The 24178-nt window shown below is 41.5% G+C and overlaps 1 protein-coding gene across 2 annotated transcripts in view; it reads right to left on the bottom strand.

Moving 5' to 3' along the window:
• Positions 1–24178, bottom strand: part of DAB1 (DAB adaptor protein 1) — a 639464-nt gene that overhangs the window by 224583 nt on the left and 390703 nt on the right. The window lies entirely within an intron of this gene.

Below are 24178 nucleotides of genomic sequence, written 5' to 3'. Positions count from 1 at the left end.
CAAGGACAGAAGGGACTCTGGGAGAAAAAGAATGTAATTTAATTAAACAAAGGGGAACACAGGAAGGCACCCATAGTTGGTAGTTGCATGAAGAACTGAACAAGGATTTTGACAATAATTGAGTTTGTATTACTCATTGTATAATGTGATCCATATCAGATTTGCTTTTCTATTGATTCAGGAGGAAACAGTCTAGGTGTATGGGATGGATTTTAATTGCTATCGCTTGCAGTTAAAGGTTTTGGAAATGATGTGGTGTGCAATTTCCTCCTTAATACTGATAATTGAAGTTTTATTACCATTGGATAGAAATCATTTAAAGGGGTGGGGGAAAATTCTTTGGGAAAATTCAACCAAAGTTGACAGAATATCTTCAGGCAAACTATAAGACCACTTTAAGATTATTTATTTGGCATCCTTCCACTACATCTTTTGCACAATGGTATCTCTGGACAGCTTACAAAAAATAAATAAATAGAAAAGTAAATTAGAACAAATAACAATAAAGAGACCAGATTACACAATAAAGACAATACAATAAAACCAGCAGGCAAAACCCTTAATAAATAAATACAACAGATAAAATGCAAGTAACTGAGACTTCAAATGCCACTAAACTCATTAAAGGTATTTTAGACCCAAATGGACTTCACCTACAAGCTAGCAGGACACTTCTGGAAGGGGAGTTCAAAACTCTGGGCACGAGCACTGAAAGTCCTATAAGTGAAAGTCTACCAGGAACAGAAAGTATGAAAGAGAAAGGTTGAGGACCAAAGAAGCACAGGGCCACTACCTTGTTGAAACTAAGCAGGTCTGAGTTTGGTCCCTGCCTGAATGCAAGAGCACCTGGGAACCGTCTGTGTGCTGCCTTGGTTCCATGATGGAACAAAGATGCGATATAAATATATAAAGCTTACAGAAAACAAAGCCAAAAAGACAGGCCACAATTTAATCCAAAGCGAGGAAATCAGTAAGCTGAAGTGTGCCCAGTTTTGTTCCGAATTGTGGCCAGATCTTTCTGGGGTGCTTCATTAACTGCACAATCCTGTTCCCATTGATACCCATATAGTCTGTGGCTGCAGCTAAAGTGATTTAAGAAGACCAAGGAACAGATAATATGAAGAAGACAAAGCTTCTGGGAAGTGACAGAGTTGTATGAAAAAGTAGTAAAGGTAGGATAGGGTTAACAGGCAACAGAAATGCAGAAAATATTGAGTTTACAGCTGAAAAATGCCAGATCCTATGGGAACTGGATTTCCTTTATATTTCTTTCTCCTTGATATTATTTTAGTCATCTCTTCAATTCATTAACCCCCCTTGCCTATACAGATAAAATGAAATCTATTTCTGCATCTGGCCACAACTATTTTCTTTTGGTTATCAGGGCTAACATCTGTTTTCCTTTGAGTTCTATTCAGCTATGGAATAACTAGACTTTTCCACAGCTCAAATGTGCTTGTGTTCTCTACACTTTTCTTCTGGTCATATGAGCTACACATTTGAATAAAACTTTAAGACATGGGTAGGCAAACTAAGGCCCAATCGCCTTCTAAATCCAGCCCGTGGATGGTTCGGGAATCAGAGTATTTTTACATGAGTAGAATGTGTGCTTTTATTTAAAATGCATCTCTGAGTTATTTGTGGGGCATAGGAATTCATTCATTTCCCCACGCAAAATATAGTCCAGCCCGCGACAAGGTCTGAGGGACAGTGGACTGGTCCCCTGCGGAAAAAGTTTGCTGACCCCTGCTTTAAGAGTTGGAATCCTTGCTGAACTATTATGGAAAAGAAATGGGGTGGGTGGGCAATTAATGCTACATACACTTTTATGATCTTTTCCCTATGACGCTTCCCCTACACACAAAAATAGAAAAATTGACAGTAACACAACCTCATTCCATAAAGTAATCACTATAGCTGGCATAGGCAAACTCGGCCCTCCAGATGTTTTTGGACTACAACTCTCATCATCCTTAGCTAACAGGACCAGTGGTCAGGGATGATGGGAACTGTAGTCCCAAAACATCTGGAGGGCTGAGTTTGCGTATGCCTGCACTATAGCAACAACTGCAATAGTTCCCCTGGGACAGTGGCATTGAATCACATTTTCCCAAGCAAAAATGTATTACTGGCTGTTGGAGTGGAAATGCAGTTTTTCCATGACAGATTCTTTCAGCTTAAGGTAACTAAGACATTTTGAATCATTGCAATGCTTCTCGACGCTGACTGTCTTCAGGAATCCAAAAATGTAAGTGATAAACATAAGAACATAAGGAGAGCCTGTTGGATCAGGCCAATGGCTCATCTAGTCTAGCATCCTGTTTTCAGAGTGGCTGAAAAGTTGCCTCAAGGAAACCAGCAAGAAGGATTTGAGCCCTTTCCTGTCTTGTGGTTTCCAGCAACTGGTATTCAGAAGCATTGCTGCCTCTAGCTGTGGAGGAAGACCATAGCTATTGTCTCCAGTAGCATTTGGGGGAGGAATGGGTGTGAGGAGGCAGAGCCTTCATGCATTTCGTACTGTGTGCCAGCCCCTAGATAGTCCACCCCTCAAAATGTATGTTCTATATATACATTCAAACTGTATGCATGGAGGCTCTATGTGTACAGCTGGGAACCCTGTACAAAGTAGGATACCTGAATATGCAGAGGAGCCAACTGTATCTTAGTCTGTACAAGCAACCTGATGAGATGCAAGTGTAATCAAACTGAATTCTTAGAGAATTGGCAGCAATATAATAACTTTATCCTCACTATCTGTAGCCTGATCTATCACAAGGAGATAGGATGTATCCTCCTCACCCCCAATTTCCCCATTCAACTCCAGCACCTGTCACTGACTGTTGTGAGTCCTTCTTTATGGACTAATCATGCATTTGACTCGTGGGGGAACCTATTCAGCCACCCTGGCCCCTTTGGCTCAGAAACCAAGAGCGTTCCATCAACACAACCCCCAAAGCTGGGGAACAATGTGAAGGAAGTTGGTTAAATGCCCATCTCCCATAGGCTGCCTCTGAATGCTTAGCTAGGCTAAAAGTTAACCCCCCTACCAGCACATATCACATATCTGGTAAATTTGTAGCAGGAAAAGACAATTAGCAATACTGAACAAGACTGTGTCCAACAATAAAGATCCGTGTGGAGCAGGTGAAAAGAAGATGCTCCAATCATGGGATACCCCCCAAAATCCTACTTGGCCACACAAAAGCAGCAACTAGGTTTCCCCACGCTACTCAAAGAGCAGCTGGGCAGGCTGTTGTGCTGGTCTGCCACTCCTGTGGCAGCAATGCATTAACTCCTCTGCTTGGTCAAACATTGGCCAAGTAAAATCTCAGCCACTCCCTATTTATGGCAGGAAGTCTTACGGACTACTTTAATGATGGGGTGGGGCAAAGTTGCACCTATTTTATTAGGGAACAGCCCCATCTTTCCATGCCACTACACTCATCCCCCCCCATCTGTGATTATCTGAGGAGGACTAAAGTTTCAATAGTTGCAGTACGTGAATGGAAGCGGGAACATATGTATCTATACATACACGTACATAAATACAGAGCTTGGGCAATGCTATTTCTCTGCAACAGCTGTAACTCTGCAACTGAGGAACAAGTTATTATCTAGCACAACAGTTTTCTGAAAATGCCCTAGGTAGCCATACAAATGATGCTTGTTTCTCTATGGTGCTAATTAATGAGAGTCTTGCACAGAAACCAATGGGCAAACTCTTTGCAGGTGCTGTTTGGACTCTTGCTGCCAAACAGGGATAAGAGCCTAGTGAAAACAGAGGAGGAAACAAATCTAATCAGGATTTCAGAGGCAGGAATAAAAACCTTAATTAAATGATGATTAAACATATGATCCATTTTGTGTAACAAATCTATAACCACAAAGGAAATGTTCCACATGTTTATCTTTCTATTATGCACGTGTCTAAGTGAGAACTGAAGAGATACTGGAAAGCATGGGCAATGGAAGCAAATGGACCACAGGGCAGTCACAGCCACCTGCTTAAAAACAACCCAACACCTGACATTTCATCTTACATCACTAGGAGGCTAGATCAAAGGCTGTGGCAATGCATGATGCAATGACTGAAAACCAAATCCTCTTTACATGATCCAATGACTTTAAATCTTGATGGTGAAGGGAGAGTGGTAATAATGGTGGTGGTGGTGGTGGTGGCAGCTGGAGAAGGATTGCTAACATATCTTTAGGAGCATATTTAACTTATTTGTTCATTCCAAAATAGAAGCCACCAGCTTTCACCTATGAGAATGGAACAAGAACTCTAAAACAGAGCCTCTTTTGCTCTTCATCATTATTGTTTCCTTAAAGGCAACCTCTGTAAATCAGGTATTGCAAACTTCTGGCTGTTCAGGTATTGATGGTTTCCCAACTCCCATCAGCCCCAGTCAGCATGGCCAAGAGCTAGGGATGCTGAGAGTTGTAGTCTGGCAACATATGGAGGGCCACAGATGTCCCATCCCTGCTCTAAATAATGTCGTTTGCACACCATTGCTCCACAAGATCAGAAATCTTTATTTATTTATTTACGGCTATTAGCCCATAAAATATGTACAAAGATAAAAACACAGGGACATAAAAACAGATATATCCGACAACAGGAGGTGAACACCACGATGCAAGGGTGGGTCATTGAGCAGAGCCAAGTGACAGCTTGGGGCCAGGAGAGCTCCAAGGGACAGATCACAGAAAAGGAAAACTGAAGACGAACTCCGACATGCACTCTCATCATAACAGTTCGATTAGTTTTGATGTTGTTGTTGGTTTTTTGGTGGTTTTTGAGTGTGAGATAACCGCATTCAGAAATCTCGCCACCTGCAGAGTTACAGAAGGATCTGTATCCTGCAAAAGCAGTGCGGCGTGTGACTCAACAGGCCTGCCAACCAAGCGCAGTAAAGCAGGACCCAGGAATTTAGCCCTGGCTACGCTATGTAGGGGACAGTTGAACATTATATGTGAAAGAGATTCAACAGTTTCCCCGTCACACACACATAGTGGAGAGATCAGAAATCATGGTTGATGCATATATACCAGCTACTTTTATTCTGCATCCATCCCTGTATTTGAGCTGTCTTTACGTTTCTGCTTCATTTCTGCCTAGAAACCTGAGAAGTGCTCTTCTGCTTACAATCCTGATCTGACTCAGTTCTAGATTAGCACGATTCCTCAGCACTGACCAAGCACTGATGTCTGGCTTGACCTCCACTTTTTTCTGCTGGGCCCCTACAGAGAAACACACTGACTTCCCTAATCCTGGCTTTCATTGCTTTCCTGCTTTGCTCACGTAATCATCTAGAAGTTCACTTGACTTGGAAAGCATAGTACAGTGGTGCCTCGCAAGACGAAATTAATTCGTTCCGCAAGTTTTTTCTTCTTGCGAGTTTTTCGTCTTGCGAAGCACGGTTTCCCATAGGAATGCATTGAAAATCAATTAATGCGTTCCTATGGAGACCGCTTGCCAGGCTGGCGGTGCGGAGAAGGGCTTTTCTCCCCACCACAAGCCTTCAGGACAGGTACGGGAACAGAGGGGAAGGCACGCAGCGCTTCTCCTCTGTTCCCGGGGCTTGCGGTGGGAGGAGGGTTTTTCCTCCCCACCGCCAACATTCAGAACAGCATTCTGAATGTTGGCGGTGGGAAGGAAAACCCACCTCCCACTGCAAGTCTTCAGGACAGCCATCCGAAGGCTGGCGCGGGGAGAAGGTCTCTCCGCCCCACCGCCAGCCTTCGGAGGAGCCTTCCGAAGGCTGGTGGCGGGAGGAGGTCTCTCCGCCCCACTGCCAGCCTTCGGAGGAGGTCCGAGGACAGTGGGGAAGACGCGCTGCGCTTCCCCGCTGTCCTGGAGATTTCCCTATGGGCTTTCGTCTTGCGAAGGAAGCCCATAGGGAAATTCGTTTTGCGAAGCGCCTCCAAAACGGAAAACCCTTTCGTCTAGCGGGTTTTTCGTCTTGCGAGGCGTTCGTCTTGCGGGGCACCATTGCATTTACTTTTGTGCTGTTTGTGATTTTATATCTTTATCTCGTACACTGCATTGAGATTATTATTTTATTTACATTCTAAATAAAGAAATATTTGTCCAGCCACAGCTTGGCAAACTTCCCAGTTTAAATTAATGGTACATCAAAGCATGCAAATGCCCATCGTGGTTTTTAGATTACTTCCCACAATTAACCATTTGCTACTTTGCCCTACATACAAAGCATGACCCACACCATGAAATTAATGTCAGATTGCAATCCCATACATGCTTACTGAGCTCAATAGGGCTTCTCAATAAGAATGCATAGGACTGCATCACCAGAGCCCTGAAATAAGACTTGACTCAGTGAAGACTACATGTTGTGTGGAGGTCCCCAAATATTCTCTCAGTTCTTGAATGACAATCAACATCTGATCTGGCTGCTTCTTTGGCTCTATGACAGAATCTTGCCTGGCTTTCTAAATGAACATGGATCTAATGCCAAATGTTCATTTTGTTGCTCATGCTAACCCAGCACACTTTTGGCCGATGCTCAAATCACAGCTAATAAAACAATGTAAAGCTATCCTACAAACCCCAGGATTCTCTCTTTAGATAGCAGTGGTTGTTATTATGACAATAGGCATCGAGAACTCATTAATTTGGCTTCCAGTTGTACCATGTTGCAAATATTACATACTGTAGAAGAGTACGGAATGTAATTCATCTTTGTTGAATAATACACTCAAAGTGAGTACCCATTAGTGAGGCCGATTACGCTCCAGAGCACCTCATTAAATCTTTGACTCTCTGGCATCCATCTAATCAAGACAATTGTGCATCATTGTAATGCTTTTCAACTATGACACCACCAACCACACTTGGAGGAGGTCAGTTCTTGAAAACCTGAGAAGGTATTGATCTTTGCGTAGCAGGGCTTTAAAAGGGGGGTAAATAATCCATATTTTAAATGTCTTTAAAGAAAGGCTGTTTTAAAAACCATGACAATTAAGGCATGCCTTATTGCCTAATTTGTGAAGGACAAAAGCACACATGGCTCTTTCAAAAACAACAGAGCCTTTGAGAAATCTGTTTGTTCCCCTTTGTATACATTTCTAAATCATTAATCTTAATGTGTTCCATGCATGCAGCAAAAGAGATCTTTTGAGAATTGAAAGTAAGAATTCTTGCAGATGAACGTACTGTTTCAAGTCTTTCTATTTAATAATGAGACATTTAATCAGGGGGGAACAACTTTTATATTTGGATATTGCAATGTTTAGTTGCACAAAGGAGTCCCCTGAAGAACTGAACACCGCCAAGCAACTGTGAGGCAAACTTTTTATCTGGATTTGTAAAGAAGAGGACAACACACTGCAAACATTAATCACAACTCTGCATATATGAATCTGATAACCAACTTCAAACATATATTTATGACACTTTAGTTTAAAAGGCAATATGAATATTGAAGACAAGATGAATATTAACTTTACATGTGTGAAGTATTCTAAATTTACACTCAAAATGCACAGTTGCTCCTGTTTAGATCAGTGACGTTTATGATCAGCATACAAAGTATAAGAAATAAATATTCTTTATTTCACTACATTAATTATCCAGACTCCCAAAATATCAAATTATCACATTTACACTTGTTTAATCAGTTTCTGCAAATGAGTGATAGCGTACCGTTGACATCCTTTTTTCGATGAATTTATAAACATGCAAAGTCCATGCAAAAACATATTTGTAAAGAGGAGAGCTCCTTTGTTTATTTGGAATCTCATGTGCTTGTTGACACCCTTTTCTCAGTGAATTTATAAATATAAAAAGTCCATGCAAAAGCCAATTAATAAATGGGAGCTATTCTTTGTTTATCTGGAATCTTATGCACCTGGAACTTGTTAGGTTAATGAAAGATTTTCGCTCTGTTGAAACAAGTCCGTAGAGTCAGTGGGCATTTGGTTATCTGTATACAGTGAAGCAAATGGGAGTCTTGCCTTTTTATTACAACTATTTACTCATATCCTCAACTTATGAATTCTGAATATGTCAAGTACTTGTAATGCACTAAAAGGAAAGTATTATGTTGTGAGGACTGTGGATCCAGATACTGATAATATGGAGGATGGGGAAGAATGGGGGGGGATCACACCCAGTCAGAACCCCAGAAATTCCCACCTTGCCAGAGACCCCTACAAAAGTCTACAGAGCCAGCGTGATCCAAATCTACATCACCTGATAAAGTAGTTCCATTCCCACTGACTTTGAGGATGACTCCACCTCAGAATTTTCCACAGTGAGAGAGGCATCCTACTGCTACTACTCAACAGCCAAGGGAAGCAGAAGACTCCCAAGTCCCATTGAACTGTAGGCTCGAGGTATTACTCAGGATACCTTCAAGTAACAACAGACAATGAGATCTAACAAAGTTACCCCGTTTGTGCAAGACTTGTGCAATGGATTTTCCCCTCCCATTCCTTTTCCTGCAACCCCTCCAAATCTGTTTTGAGTTCTGGAGCAGATTGGGGTGGGTGGGCATGCAGGGACAGGAGAGGGAGAGAACTTGCTCCCTTTGTTGCACAGGAGTACTAAAGATCAACATTGGCTGCAGACAATTGCTTTGTGCAACTCTCCTACTTTGTTGATCTGTGCTGCTTTATAATCTCCAATGCCTACTCCACAGGGAGTTGGCCAAGGTCCTGATCGTTTGCAGCTACACGGCCCTCTTACCAAGTCTTGTCATCACCCCTGAAACTAGACACATAAGATAGGGATACGGTGAGTTAAATGGCTAATAGACACCTTGCTGTGCCATCTCACTTTAACTCTGCCTCAGAGTCCTGTCAGCTCCCTTGGTTGAGAAGTGTGAAGAAGGGCAAAAGAGCCTCACCTCTCCCACCCTCAGTAAAGTCCAGCTGAGCAACAGCTTCTCCCAGGCAGGCCATGGCGTTAAGAACAACAGAGTGACTGTGAAAAGAAGAGGAGTTAGGTGTATATTTGGGGGGGGGGGTTTCTTTTAATAATTTTAAAAGAAACATGGGTTTCTTTAATGTAGTATGATATTTTATGTATTGTAATTGTATTGTATTGTATTGTAATTTTGCTGTTATTTTTATGGATTATAATTTAATAATTATTTCTTGTAATTGGGGAGAGTGAATTTCTGTTTAATTGTGATTTGTTGACATCTTGAGATCTTTTCTGTACTATTCTAATGAGTTATTGAATATTACTTTGATATAAGTTATTTCTTTTAAACCATACTTTTAATGCGATTTATTTTATTGGATCAGATTTATAAGATGGTGATCGTGCATATTTTGCTGTTTTTTTCAGCTTGCAAACTGCCTTGTGCATTGAAAGGCAATATACAAATGAAAAATGAAATGAAAATAAACATGGCAACCAGCCTTTATGCACATTTACCATTCCTTGTGGGGAATGTGCACATAATCTGGCCACAAAATGCTGTTGGGGTATGCACATTTCTTCCCAAGGCTTGCTGCAAAGTGTAAAAAATGACCTGGAAATGTGCACAGTGGTCAGATGTTGTGCATTCAGCTAACATTACCCTTCAAAAACACAGTTAATAGGTTCTAGTGTTAGCTGATGGCCTTGAAACCCATTCCTTATCCACCGGCTTGTTCTATGTTCCAAGCTCTTCCTATTTCTTCCTGCCTCCCTTTCCAGGGTGCCATTGGCTCTTCACAGTGGCAGACAGCAGGCATAGTTACCATGGTTTCTCTAGTTGACATTGGCTTTGTTGTTCTGATGTCATATTGATATTAGGAAACAGAGAGTCAGGTAACTGGTCCTTTGTATTTCAAGGTCCATGAGTTACTTCTGTTCATTTGCATTGCATTATTATTGCCTAGATATGATTGGCTTTTTAATAATGCTTTGTTGGTGTGAATTGGCTGAGTAGTTTCAAAGCGTTTTGATGAAAACAGAACGTTTGCTGCATGTGATTTTCTTAATTGCTGAAAACCCTCAAGTTGAAACTTGAAACAAAAAAAATCCTTACTTCAAAAGGAACCACTTCATTAAAAAGGTCAGGGGTATCGTATTTTTTAACTAAGCTAACGTTCTGCAGAACATGACTATTCAATTACAGTGCATCATTGAAACAAATAGCTGTACTTTAAAAGAATATGGATGTGGGTGTGAACAACATGATCAGTATTAATCCATATTCTGATATAGATCTCACTCTATTTTCTCCATTAAAACATACACCAGATTCAAAGTAATTGCATTTTATCCAATCATAGAGTATTATGCTGGACAATTGTGCAATGATAACTATATTGATTTCAGCCTGACCTCAGACGTACCAGTTTATATTCTTAAGCATTAAATGGGATTCTCTAAATCTAAATGATATTTTCAATAAAAGGTATTTTAAGAAATAAATATCAGGCTAGCAGTTCCCAGTGTTTCTGTCACTGGTTTTTAAAAAAATACAATTTTAGAAAAAAAGATAATGAGATAGCTTTCTGGTTCTCAATGGAGTATGCTTGCTAGCAGAGGCTTGCAATGTTCTGGGACCTCTTAGTTGTACCTGTGGCCATGAAAGAAGATGCTGCAGCTGCAGTTATACCCATGGATCCACAAATCTATTGCATAAACCACATGCACAGTAAACTGTATGATTCAGGCTTCTGCATTTGGAACAGTTTCTGTAGATGGAACTTGATGGCTATGCATTGATTCAAAATAAAATATTTATTTACAGCACAATCTATGAAGTTAGCTTCATTGAGTTCAATGAGAGTTGATTGCATATAACTATGTATTGGATTTCAGCCTAGGCCTGCAAATGCAACTACACACAATTAAATACAGTGGTACCTCGGGTTACAGACGCTTCAGGTTATAGATGCTTCAGGTTACAGATTCCGCTAACCCAGAAATAGTACCTCAGGTTAAGAACTTTGCTTCAGGATGAGAACAGAAATTGTGTGGTGGCGGTGCAATGGCAGCAGGAGGCCCCATTAGCTAAAGTGGTACATCAGGTTAAGAACAGTTTCAGGTTAAGAACGGACCTCCAGAGTGAATTAAGTTCTTAACCTGAGGTACCACTGTACTAAGTCCTATTGGACACAACAGAATCTGCTTCAAAATAAATATGGATAGGATCATACTGTCAATGCCACACCCCTTCCCTTTCAGTTTACAATTAGGACTGTACAAAAGAGCACCACGATCATATCCATGTTCTACTGAAGTCAACAGAATTTTCTTCCGAGTAGACATATATAGATTTGCACGGTTAAATAGGAGACCAGCAAACAAAACGTCTGAGGTCTGTTAAGAAGCAGAATTAAGGACTTAAGTAAGTAAAAGATACTAAAGGACCTTGAGCAGGAAGGAGTCTTCACCTGGTGCTAAATATACATACGATGATAATTCAGGGTAGTTGTACTTAGGACTTGTACATTGACTAGAATGTGACTATGTGGGATATCACCCATAAGATTTGGTACCAGGCAAAATTTCCTCAGGATAATGTTTCATATATGAGGTGACAAGGCTGAAAAAGCCCTTTTCCTGGTAGCTGTCTTCCTAACTTGTTAAGGGTCTGAAAAGCTGGACTTATTTGAGCAGGTCCGTGTGAGTAGCTGGCCATTTAGACTGGGACCGAAATGATAAAGAATAAGAATAAGCTTCTCTTACAATAAAGCTAGGTTACTAGATATGAAAGTAATAAAATGCAACAGTGGATGTTCTTTAAGAAATAAATGCAATAAACATAGAATAGTAAGAGAGCTCCTGAAACTCATATTCTTACATCCGTCATTTGGCTGTTAAATTCATTTCATGACAGACACAACACAATGACTGTCTTGTGGATCAACCGTCTATTTTTTTTTAAAAAATGAATAATTTCCAGGCTAGTTTGAAAGGTGCACAGCAGGAATAGCTCAAAAGTTTCAGAAGCACAATAAACTACCATATGCTCAAAAATGAAATTAGGAAACAAATCTATATCTGAGTTTCCTCACAGAAGGGAGTTGAGTTGGTTTCATACCACATAATTAAATGCCAGTCATACCTTTTCCGAGGTGCAGAAGTTTGATCTATTTTTATATTAAAGCAGTAAGGGAAAATCTTTTAAGAGCACATGGCTGATTCATCACTCAGGCTGTAGAATGACAGCACCATTCACTCTGTGAGAAGGTATTAGCATCATCAGACAAAACAAAGATGAACCTTTGCCATCCAAATTTGATTTACCCAAACTTTTATTCACCTGTTCACTGTGTCACTTAAGCTGGCCTGTGTCAATTCCTATGTGAAAAGCAGTCTGGAGGTTTTATTATACCCATGTTTTGGTCCTTTATCAAACCATTGGATAAAATATGTTGAACAGTACAATGTAATTGGTTGTAAAGTATTTTAATAAAGTGGGACTCGGCACTCTCTGTGAAAGATGAAATAATGTCCATTCATATGGAATATCTTAGAAAAGGGGTAAGCCTGAGAATCATTCTGAAAAGGATTTCCTCCCAGATGGTGGTGGATTTCAGATACTGAAAATATTACAAACCACAAGTTTTTTTCCAACTGCTGGTTAGTAAACCGGTAAAGACAAACTTTATAAGTGACAGGGAAGAGTAAGTGTTGGGCCTTCCACAGCTTAACCTTTTAACCAAATGAAAACTTTGGACTGCAGACAATAAAGCTTCAATTACAAGAGGGACGAGATTCCATTCCTTTTTTTTTTTAATTTCTGAAATATCCCCACGTAGATTAGCATTCATTTAAGAAGAGTCATTATATTACAATGTACACATTACATTCTGTTACAACATATCCATCAGCCACCTGCTATGTGCTGGTTGCTGTAGAAACCAACAGTGCCAGCTTTAGATGCTGTCTGCCTTATTTTGGGGGTATGATTATCTGACATGGTCACAGCTCATTAAACCCAAGATGTGATCGTGCAGATACATTCACAGTAGCTGCTACTCTCTCCTCACCTAATGGTACCTGAGGTACTGTCTTCAGCTGTTGTCTTAGACCCCTTTACACATATTCTGAGTGGCTTGTTTGCTGCTGCCTGGGTGGCTTGTTTGCTGCTGTCTTCCTGCAACTCCAGCACCAGCTAAAGTCTGTATCTGTGTTTCCCAAACTTGGGTCTTCAGCTGTTTTTAGACTACAACTCCCATCATCCCTAACTAGCAGGACCAGTGGTCAGGGATGATGGGAATTGTAGTCCAAAAACAGCTATAGACCCAAGTTTGGGGAACACTGGTCTATATGAAATGAAGGTTCCCAGCTGCATTGTTGGTCCGTCCAGTAGCATATTTATCATACTATGAAAGCAACGGGTAGGCCACTGAAAAGTGTTAGACTTGCATTATATTCTAAACCACATATATGTTTCTACAGCAGGGATGGCAACCATCTTCAGAATGAGGGCTGCATTTCCTCCTGGGCAAGCTTCTAGGGGCCACATGTCAATGGCCAGCAGGGCCAGCGGCAAGACTGGGTGGAGCAATAACTATAATTTTAACCTTTCTACAGTAGGTGAATCTCTACATTCACCCCTCTCTATCCTTCATCCAGGCAAGAGCCATTAACAGAGCTGAAAGAAACATTAGGTAAAGGTAAAGGGACCCCTGACCATTAGGTCCAGTCGTGACCGACTCTGGGGTTGCGGTGCTCATCTCGCTTTATTGACCGTGAGGGAGCCGGCGTACAGCTTCTGGGTCATGTGGCCAGCATGACTAAGCCGCTTCTGGCGAACCAGAGCAGCACACGGAAATGCTGTTTACCTTCCCACCGTAGCGGTACCTATTTATCTACTTGCACTTTGACATGCTTTCGAACTGCTAGGTTGGCAGGAAACATTACAGCCAGGCAAAACCACTGCAGGAGGATGTGAGAGGTGTCGCCTTAGAAAATAGGGTTTGACTGGGAAGCGGGTATGGCCTGGAGGGAGTTCTAAGGGAGGCCTGATGAGCTGCAATTGATCCCTAGTGCTGAGGTTTCTTACCCTTGCTCCACAGGAACTACCTGGACAGAAGTCCTGGCCAGCATAGCAGCAATTGTGGGCACACCAGTATCCATGTTGCTTGGGGTGACCATATTCACAAGACAGCCAAGAGTTCTACTTGCAATATTGTGCCAAGAGAAGGAACAGTGAGATACTCCCCCACACACACACCCGTTTTGAATATAAGCATTTATTTCCAGAGGACTTGCAGCTGCCAAACTTAATAATGGAAAATTGAAAGTCAAATAGCCCATATTAGCCTGTCAGAGGTTGATGGAATTCACATCCCATTTTCTTCCTGCAAACGGAGTCTACTAGATCTCTGTAACAACCTTACAGCTGAGGGAAATCTCTGCAGACTCCTTGCGGGAGCCATTTAAACTGACCTATGATAATGTTGTACAGGAGCACAAATCATTTATGATCTTTGAGAGATCATGGCAGACAATTTTTATACAACAAAGAAACTTTGCAGAAATGCAGCTTTGAGGGGAGTATGAGCGATACCTGCACAGATATGATCTAGATTATCTTTTTCCCTGAGACACTGAAATTCATATATAACAAAGTGCTAGCAGCATCCTTTTTTAAGAGTAGAACTGTTCATAAATGCTACAAATGTGCCTTTCCTCTCATTCTTATCAGCCATGCCTCATAACGCCTAAATGCAAGTGATAACAGAATATTCTGAAGCCTCATGAATGAAAAAAGCAAGTTGACTTTGCGGAACAAAGCAAAAGGAAAAGAAGAAAAGGCAAAAGGCTTAAGAATATATTCAATAATGGCATTCGTATAGCACTTCAGAGCGTTCAAAGAGCTTCACATACATTATCTTGGTAATCCTTACAGCAGCACTGTAAGGTAGGTCTGGGCTATTATTTCTGCGTTGCAGATGGAGGTTGAGATGGAAAGATACTAGCTTTTCTAAGGCCATTTGGAATGTTCATGGTAGGTGCAAGGTTTGAATCAGAAAGGTTTCGCTCCAGTCTCATAACTACGAGGCTATTCTTGTTCACAGATTTAACATGACTGTATGCTAAACAACCAGTTTGTCTCACCTGACACTTATGTTGTTGTCTTTTAGGAACACAGAAAGCTGTCCTAGACTGAATCAGGTGACTGACAGGTCTGCCCTCTGATCAGCTTACAACATTAATTTTACTGGCAATCATTTTATTTTAAGAGTAACAGCAATGCAGCCCTAAAAGACAAGCTGAAAGATACAACATGAGTTCTCTGAAACACTGCAGAGGCCACTATGTTCTAAAGCTGAATGAACGTACAAGCCATATTTTCATTTTATAAAAATAATATATTTTTATTTTTAACTTGCACTTTAATAATTTCTTGCAGGACCAAATACAGGTTTTCCTTAGCAGTGCCTTCTTGAGATCCTCCACCAACTCATTCTGATCAGTTTCCTGCTCTCTCAGAAAGCAACTGCTGCTGTTAATCACAGTGGCTGCAGCCTGAAAAATCAGTTACTCAAGGACTGGTCACAGTGAAGTCAAGTGTAGCCCAATCAATCTAAAAGTGCTAAGGGCCAGCATAATCTCATTTATTGGCGGTGGTGGGAGGCACGAACCAATATTGGTTAAATCTGAAGCTATTTACTATTTGCTTTGACAGGAAGCTAGTGAATTCTGATAAGAATCATATATATACTAACTGCAAACTCAGTTGTCCGAGTACCAGGCAACAATAACACCATGCACACACAAAAGGCAGGTATCTATGAGTTTGGGGGAGTTCTAAGGCTTGCAGAAATAAAAAAAAATTATTTAGGGGAAAACCCTTAGAGGTGGGGGACCCAACACTTTGGTCATGGAATGTTGACTGTTATGGGAGGAAAATGAAAAAGTAGCACAGAGGAAATGCATGGCATGGCTAGAAACCTGAGCAGGAACATTCCACACTGCAACATTTCATTGCAAATTCAATCTGTGAGTTACTATACTACCTAGTTTGGGGATTGCATGCAATATCTCACACTTTGCTTGGCTGAATTGGCTGGCCATCACCTTTGTTAATTGAGTAGTCATTACAGACTTTCCTCTGCCAACACATTTAAGCTTAAAATAATGAAATCTTAACTCACATGGATTTAAAATGTAAAATTAGCCTCAAAGCCAGGATTTCAATAATAATCCGAGTCGAAAGATTTGCTGATTCAGGCTCCTATTTATCAGGACAATGGACTTCATCCATTTTTTTTCTGGAGTAAGACTAAAATAAAGACAAGCAATTTAAAATCTCATGTGTATGTAATAGACACAACGAGATGACAGCTGATGCCTTCTTTTTGTTAAGTAAGAAGGTTTCTGCTATCATGTTTGTCTGTAACAACTTTGATGGTGATTAATGATTTTAGCATGCAATGTTGTATTTGATTAAAGGTCTGAAAACTATTTTGTTCATTACTTACTAATTTTTTAAAAATTAACCACCTACTAGGAAAGAAGATGGAAGAAGCTAATTGTAATACTGGGGGAGTGGGGGGGGGACCTGACATACGGAAATAATGAAGATGCAATGCTCACATAATGAATATTTTAATGATAGTTTTTGATGGCTATAGATATATGTGGGTTTTCATGGAAAGAGAATCCTTCTGGGCAGAAATGAATAGATCACATGTAGGGAGCCTCATTAACTACAGAGTGTCCTTCCACCCTGCTCTGATGACAGAACTGTTGTTTGATCTGCTGCCCAGTGAAGTCAATGGGAATCTAGCCTAAGCAGATTCTTTCTCAAAGCACTTTGCAGACATGAGGGCTGTTGAATTGGCTGGGACACACTCTGGCAAAGTGCTTTTGGGACTGGGCTGAGGGTTGGCAAGACATGAAATATCAGATGCAGATTAGTGCACATCTAATTAATTATGAAAGCATTACATTTTGTTCAGCAATGATATTCACTGGGAGGGCTTCCTTTTATCCTCTTCCTGCAAAAACTGGAGGGAGACTTTTGGATGAAAATGCAGGAAATAAGAGTGGTACCAAAAATGGCTGGATTCTACATGGCTCCACAGCACACACCCCAAAAAACACTGCGAGTAGCAGAGGACCCTAAACAGATGAAGAAGAGGCAGAAAGAAGAAATCAGTATGACAATCTGGATCAGGAGGCTTCACCCAGTGTATCAGATGGTCCATTCTTGGTATTGCAGTGAACCCTTGTGCCCTAAGCCCCTTCCCCTTGAACAGTGAGTGATGTGGTCTGGAGCAGACTCGCTTCAACATTAGGAACTATAAGCCATGTGAACTCATGAGTCATTGCCTAGATCAGGCATGAGGAACCTCCAGCCTGCAGGCCAAATTACACCTGGCAGGGCCCCCAATTTGGTCCACAAGGATATTCTCCCTGCTATGGCCAATTGCCCCAGATGATGTCAGATGGGGAATGCCATGTCTACAAAGAGAACTATCAGGAGTCTTAAATTGTACATTATTTTCCCCCTCTGCAAGAATTTGGGGACTTTTACATTTGGCATCAAATGCAAATCCCACTGGGATTGGCTTCTCTTGGAAGATCTCAGCTGGAGCTCCTGAGTGGACTTGATTCCTGCTGCACACAGGCCTTGCATCTGGTGTTGAATTTAAGTTCAGGGTTGAATGCAAGTCCACCGGCATTGGCACCAGTTGTGAGCAACTCAGTAGAACCTATCTGTGCAAAGGAACTTTTATTTTCCTTTGCAAACTTGGCTGAACTGAAACAAAAAGATCTGAAATCAAACCACATAGTAAAAGGAATTTCTTTTGCAGACCAACTTGGATTAATAGTGATGCCAGGTGCCAGGTGAGTGACTCTGCCCACCTATCAAAGTGGCCTATGAGGGATATGGGACAGGAAGATCTAGCCTACTAGGAGCTGCTAGAGGCTTCTGAGATTAATTGTTTGACCACTATGTTGGCCTGATGCACACAAGTAGAAGCCTTTGAACAGTTGTGTAGCTAAAGGAACCTCGCACAACAACAAAAGGTCTAGAAATCCTGTCCTCTTTTTTCTGCTGACTATTCTGTTGTGCACATACCAATACACCATACATAGCAGCAGCACACACAGGACAGCAGTGGCTCACCAGAAGCTGAGAAAACTACACTAGACTTCTCTAGGACCACTTCTATACCCTATAGCTGATGATACATGGCAAATGACAGGTTGTAGTGTTTGTTTATGTCAGGGGTCAGCACCTTTTTCAGCTGTGGGCCGGTCCACCGTCCCTCAGACCATGTGGTGGCCCGGACTATATTTTGGAAAAAAAATATGAATGAATTCCTATGCCCCACAAATAACCTAGAGATGCATTTTAAAAGGTGCATTTCTACTCATGTAAAAACATGCTGATTCCTGGACCGTTCGTGGGCCGGATTGAGAAGGCGATTGGGCTGCATCCAGCTGCCGAGCCTTAGGTTGCCTACCCCTGGTTTATGTACCGGCTCTTTGTTGTGCTTTCGAACTACTAGGTTGGCAGGAGCTGGGACTGAAAAACAGGAGCTCACCCCATCACGGGGATTCAAACCTCCAACCTTCCAATTGGCAAGCCCAAAACTCAGTGGTTTACACCACAGCGCCTCCTACATCCATATTTCTGTTTACATTACTGCTATTATTTTAAAAGTTGCTTTTGTACATGTAAATTGACATATCTCAAAATTAAACTGCCAAATCTTTTTGGCGATGAACTGCTTTTTGGGGAGGGGCAAGGTGTAAGTGGCCACCCTAACTCACCTGCGGAGGAAGAGGAGTGCAGGGGGAGCACCCTCCCCCTGGCAGCACAATCCCAGTGGGGTGCCATCGCGGCTACCCCACCACCCACACTAGGCGCCCTGCCCCCACAGGCAGTGCGCCCTACCCCCAGGACGCATGTCCCCCATGCCTGCGGGTGGCATGCCCCGCCCCCAGAATGTGCACCAGCCCCGCCCCACCTGCTCTTTGCCCCCCCCCGGTGCCAGAGCATGAAGCTCCGCCACTGCCCTAACTATAACTCCCACTATCACTGACCCTTGACCTTATTGACCACAGTTAATGGAGGATGGCATCCAACAACATATGGACAGGTTTTCCATCCCTGCAGTTAAGAGTCTCAGTTCAATTCCATTCTTAAAGAGCTTGCACAAAAGCATCTTCAGACCTTGGTATGACAGGTTTGCTAATCATGTTCAGAAAAGTTATTTACTGATACTTATAAAATTTAACTAGTTTATTTATTTGGTCTCATACGACATTCACTCAAGAAGAACATTCTGACTTTAAATCAGTTGAAAAAGCACATGGAGTTATATTCAGAATATAAAAGGTTATACAGAAAATTATCATTGAAGATATTTGCTCATACTCAATGCGGCAGGATTTTGTCACCTCTAAGATAGCTCATTAAATGTCAAAGCTTGGTCTATTACTTTACTTTATGCCCTAGCACTGAGCCTATAAATGTGACACGGGAAGATGTGAATGGCTAGTTTGTGGTTTTAATAATAAAAAGAGATGCAATAAGCTTATATTGGATCTTTGCAAAGGAGGGAAGTTGTATTTCCTTCTGCAGTCTCAGGAGATTAACCCACACAGGGACTGAGTCACACAGTACGATTTCATGGTATGGAAATGCAAAGGGGAGATAAAAATTCCAGACACAAATTACCACAACTGCCAATATGCTGTTTATCGGCTCACATTGAGCACTTACGCTCACATGATTTCCATTGTGCCGTGAGTTGCAGTTCAGTTAATTCATTATGAATAGCAATATTTTTTGGATTATATTCAGTTTCTAAAGAGCACATAGCATTTCCACATGAATCCCGGCTTTGTTAGCATGGAAATAGTCAGATTTCAGAGCTACAGCTTGGTTCACATTTATAAATTCTTTTTCTTTGCAAAACCTCTAACTACTACTAGACCCCCAAAGGATATATGCAAACTACCTTATTTCATATTATACTCCGCCCCCGCCCGTGCCCCCATTCAGCTGTCTAGTTAAGGGGTTTTTTGGCCTTCCATCCCTGTTTTCTCATTGTCTTGTCTACACACTTTCATCATCATATTTTTAGCAGAAGCAAGGGAAATGACAGAATGGCATTACTCCTGTTGTCCCTGATTCTAGCTTCCAAATATCCATGGCATGAATGAGGCTATCTATGTACATACTGAACATATGTAGGATCTCTCTTTAGGGATAAATGTGAAAGTACCTTTTAGGGCACCTCATTTTCTAGTTTAGGACATTAGGTCCAAGCAGGAGCAGAGGTGGACTTAGGGCTGTCTGAGCAGTGTGCACCCACTCAATGCTGAGCCAAGGAGGTGCCATCTCAAAGCCCAGTAAGGGTCCTAGAACCCTCATGCTGCCTTCCAAAGCTGGGAAAGCACTAACTGGGATTTCGGAAGGAGGTGTGAGGCTCTGATAGGGTCCTCCTTCCTCCTTCCGAAAGCTTAGTTAGTGCTTTCCCAGCACTGGAAGGCAGTGTGGGGGTTATAGGACCCTTCCAAAGCCCTTATGCCTCCTCCCCAAGGCTGGGTGCCTCCTTACCCAACTTTGGGAAGACAACAAGAGGAGGGGGGTGTCAGAATCACAGACACAACACCAGAAATGATACTTGAGGTGAGGTCACATCTCATTACTTTTGTGCATCACAACTGTAACTACTACTGAGATAGCCGGATTGAGGCCTTAGGTTTTGCATTTTTCTCTTTTATGCTTTCTTACACTCTTCTTTATGAGATGCAGGTGGCGCTGTGGGTTAAACCACAGAGCCTAGGACTTGCCGATCAGAAGGTCGGCGGTTTGAATCCCTGCGACGGGGTAAGCTCCCATTGCTCGGTCTCTGCTCCTGCCAACCTAGCAGTTCGAAAGCACGTCAAAGTGCAAGTAGATAAATAGGTACCACTCCGGCGGGAAGGTAAACGGCGCTTCCGTGCACTGCTCTGGTTCTCCAGAAGCGGCTTAGTCATGCTGGCCACATAACCCGGAAGCTGTACGCCGGCTCCGTCGGCCAATAAAGCGAGATGAGCACCGCAACCCCAGAGTTGGTCACGACTGGACCTAATGGTCAGGGGTCCCTTTACCTTTACCTTTACACTCTTCTTTAAAACATCCCTGAATTTTTTTCTCTACACACACTGGGCAAGATGGATTTTCAGTCATGTTGAGTCTGGTAATTCTTAGATCCTTTCACCTACCCTGAATGGCTACCTATCATTTAAATCTCTGAAGGGGTAAGTATTGATGATTTAGTTATGACTGCTCCAGTAATTGAAGGTCATAAGGAATTACAGCTATCAGGCAAAAAAAGAAGAAAGAAAATAAAAGGAAGGAAAAAGGATAGTCACTATATGGCACAGAGGCTATCAAGGACACACTTCCAGAGACTGATAAATCAAGTTAAAGAACACCTTAAAATGTTCAGCTAGTTGCATCACTTGAATGGCTAAATAGTTTCATACATCTTTTGAGAAAAGATATTGGCTTGCTCAATGAAACAGATAATGGGCTATTTGGTAGAAACTGCTAAGGCTTTCTGCTTGGAGCCCAATTCTTTCCATGTCTTGGTAAACTCATTTGTGTGCCTGTTTATTTTTTCATGAGTTCCCTTTTCCTTCAGGAGGCATTGCCTAAGCAAGACAAGAGTGGTTCTTCTTAGATTGGAGCAAAACTCAAAGATGAAAACAGCTTTCAGTTTTAGATGAAATAAACTCCATAAACTGCCCAATGAGGCATTATTTAGACCCAAAGATCACAGAAAAATAATCTGAACATGCATACTGAATGCATTTCAATTCTGTTCTTATGGCAGAGGTTCAATCTAAGTCAGGCATCTTCAGAGAATAATAGCTTCTCCCCTATATTGTGTAAGTAAATTCTTACATCCAAAAACTGCCAACAAGAGCTAGGAAGATAAGTCCTGCAGTTTAAAATTTGGATTTTCTGTCACTTTAAATTCACAGGTATAAAACTCCATCCTGAGATTTACCATATAGATTCACAGGGCTGTTTTGCAAATCCCTAGTCCTTCAGAAATAAATGTGGGCCCTCTATTATCTCTCTCTATGTACAAGGGATGGGGGAAAGACCAATCGTCTACATTGCCTCATCACCCTTTCATTGAAGTGAGATGCCCTTAGTCTTAAAAGGCTAGATTGGAATACAACAGTTGTCTTTCTGTATTATGGCTTTAAAAAATCAGCTGCAGACTTTGATTTTGGGGGGGGGGGGATCAGTGCAAAGAGACATTTAAAAAGAGATTCAAGATTTTGGTGCTGGCAGCTTTGGAGGTGGAATTCTCCCAGGCTGCTTGCTGAGAGCCTGTTTGCCTGTTACCTGCTTAACCTGAACATTTCTAATTTAATGGAGATTTTTACAAAGGCATGACTAGTCTCTACTGCTCTCAGACTCCAAAAGGTGTCTGGGTCTGATTCTCCTGCTACTTATGAAAGAAAGAGGGTAAATCCATGTTGTTGTTAATTCCAACAGGTTGCTTCCACCCAGATTGGAACAACATATTAATGAGTCCCTATGAAGAAAATACTCATCATATCCACCATGGACTGATCCATACAAATATTCCCCAAGATACCCTACTATTTTGAGGTCAGTCCATGGTGAAGACCCCAGTTCTAGTCTTGTGAAATATTTAATACAGATTCAGGTTGCAGGTCACTGAGGACTAGGGCAACAATCTGAACATGCCAACTAATTAGCGTAAAAATGTCGCATCACAACCAGAAGATCCTCATTTGAATCCAACCTGTATATCAGCTTCCCAATGAGGATTTTGTCTTACTGGTAGATTACTAACTGGCTAAGAATTCGCTCCTTCTTTAACACCTTTCCATCAAAGTTTCAAAAGACACCACATTTCAAGACAACCTTTCCAGTGCATAATTTGAGCATATCAGTTTATCAGCACTTCACATTTATACCTCTTGTTAAGGCATGAGTTGCTTTTCTAACAACAGCCTGGCAAGAAGAAAACGATCATCACAGAAAAAGTGTAAATAATATATACTCACATTATTAACCAAAGTTATTTTCATTCTGTGCCCTGCAGTCATCATTAGTAAAAATTAAACATGCATAAATCAGTCTCTCACAAAGGGCTGAATGTCATCAAAAGTCACCTTGTTTTAATGAAACATTTTGAAATCCCATATTTATTTTCCCCCTGAAATCTTGTGGGTTAAATAATGAACTCATTCTCCAAATGTGGCTACTTACAGAGCCAAAATGGCATCATCCACACCCAAGAACAATTAGAGGGCTCAAGGGAACCCCTAGGTTTGTGGTACAAAAAAAATCAGCCAAAATGAAAAAAGAGAGCCCTAAGAAGGGTTTTTCTGGAAAAGGTGAGAAGCAGAAAACCAGTTAGAGAGGGAATAACATGAAAAAAGGCACAGTTGGCTGGAATTTTGGACAGGAGAGACCCACTCTGAAACATGTTGCATATTCAAAAACCTGATAAAAAGACATTATTGGATCATATTGGAAGCAACTCTGGGGATGGGTCACCCTCTGCCATAAAACAGTTTTCTGCTGCAGCTAAATCATCCTCAGCAAAGGTCACTTTGCAGATGTCCGCCTTTTCAGCAAGCTAATCACCAACCAGGTCAAATAGCCCATTGAGACAAAAGGCCCCTGGATGGTATTCTAATATGCAACCTATAAAAGTTAGATTTTAGAAGTTTCGACTTGTGTGAAAATATATACTGATGTGCACTGAAAGGACCCCTTTTCTGTTAACACACAGTTACCTTAACCTGTACATACTTTCGCAGAGGGCATCTTCTGTGAACAGTCTGGGAGCTATGTTTTAATCCCTTGTCAGCAGTATTTCCCCCCTCACGGTGAGCAACACACACACACAAAGAATAAAGAACTGACTTTCTCTTTCTGGCAAATGTTGCCTCTAGCAGTTGCAAAAGGGAACACTTTCTTTCTGCTTAAACAGCTGACCTCAAAGATTGAGGATATGGAGTTTTACCGCTCAGATAAAAAAGAAAGGAAAAAAGAGTATGGGTGTTGCAATGCTATCACCTTATTCTTGGAGGTATTGAAAAACAAGCCCTAGGTGTGCTAAAATCTTTCTCCTAAAAAACATCACCACCATCACCCCATTTTTGCACTCAAGTGCTTTAAAGCAACTTACGCAGGGGGGAAAACAACACCCACAAAGTAACAAAGACATTAAAAAACAGCAATAA

The sequence above is a fragment of the Podarcis filfolensis genome, assembly GCF_964270895.1.
Source record: "Podarcis filfolensis genome assembly, chromosome: 6".
Lineage (NCBI taxonomy): Eukaryota > Metazoa > Chordata > Lepidosauria > Squamata > Lacertidae > Podarcis > Podarcis filfolensis.
Note: the sequence above shows the minus strand (reverse complement) of the source record. Positions and strands in the feature narration are given on the sequence as shown.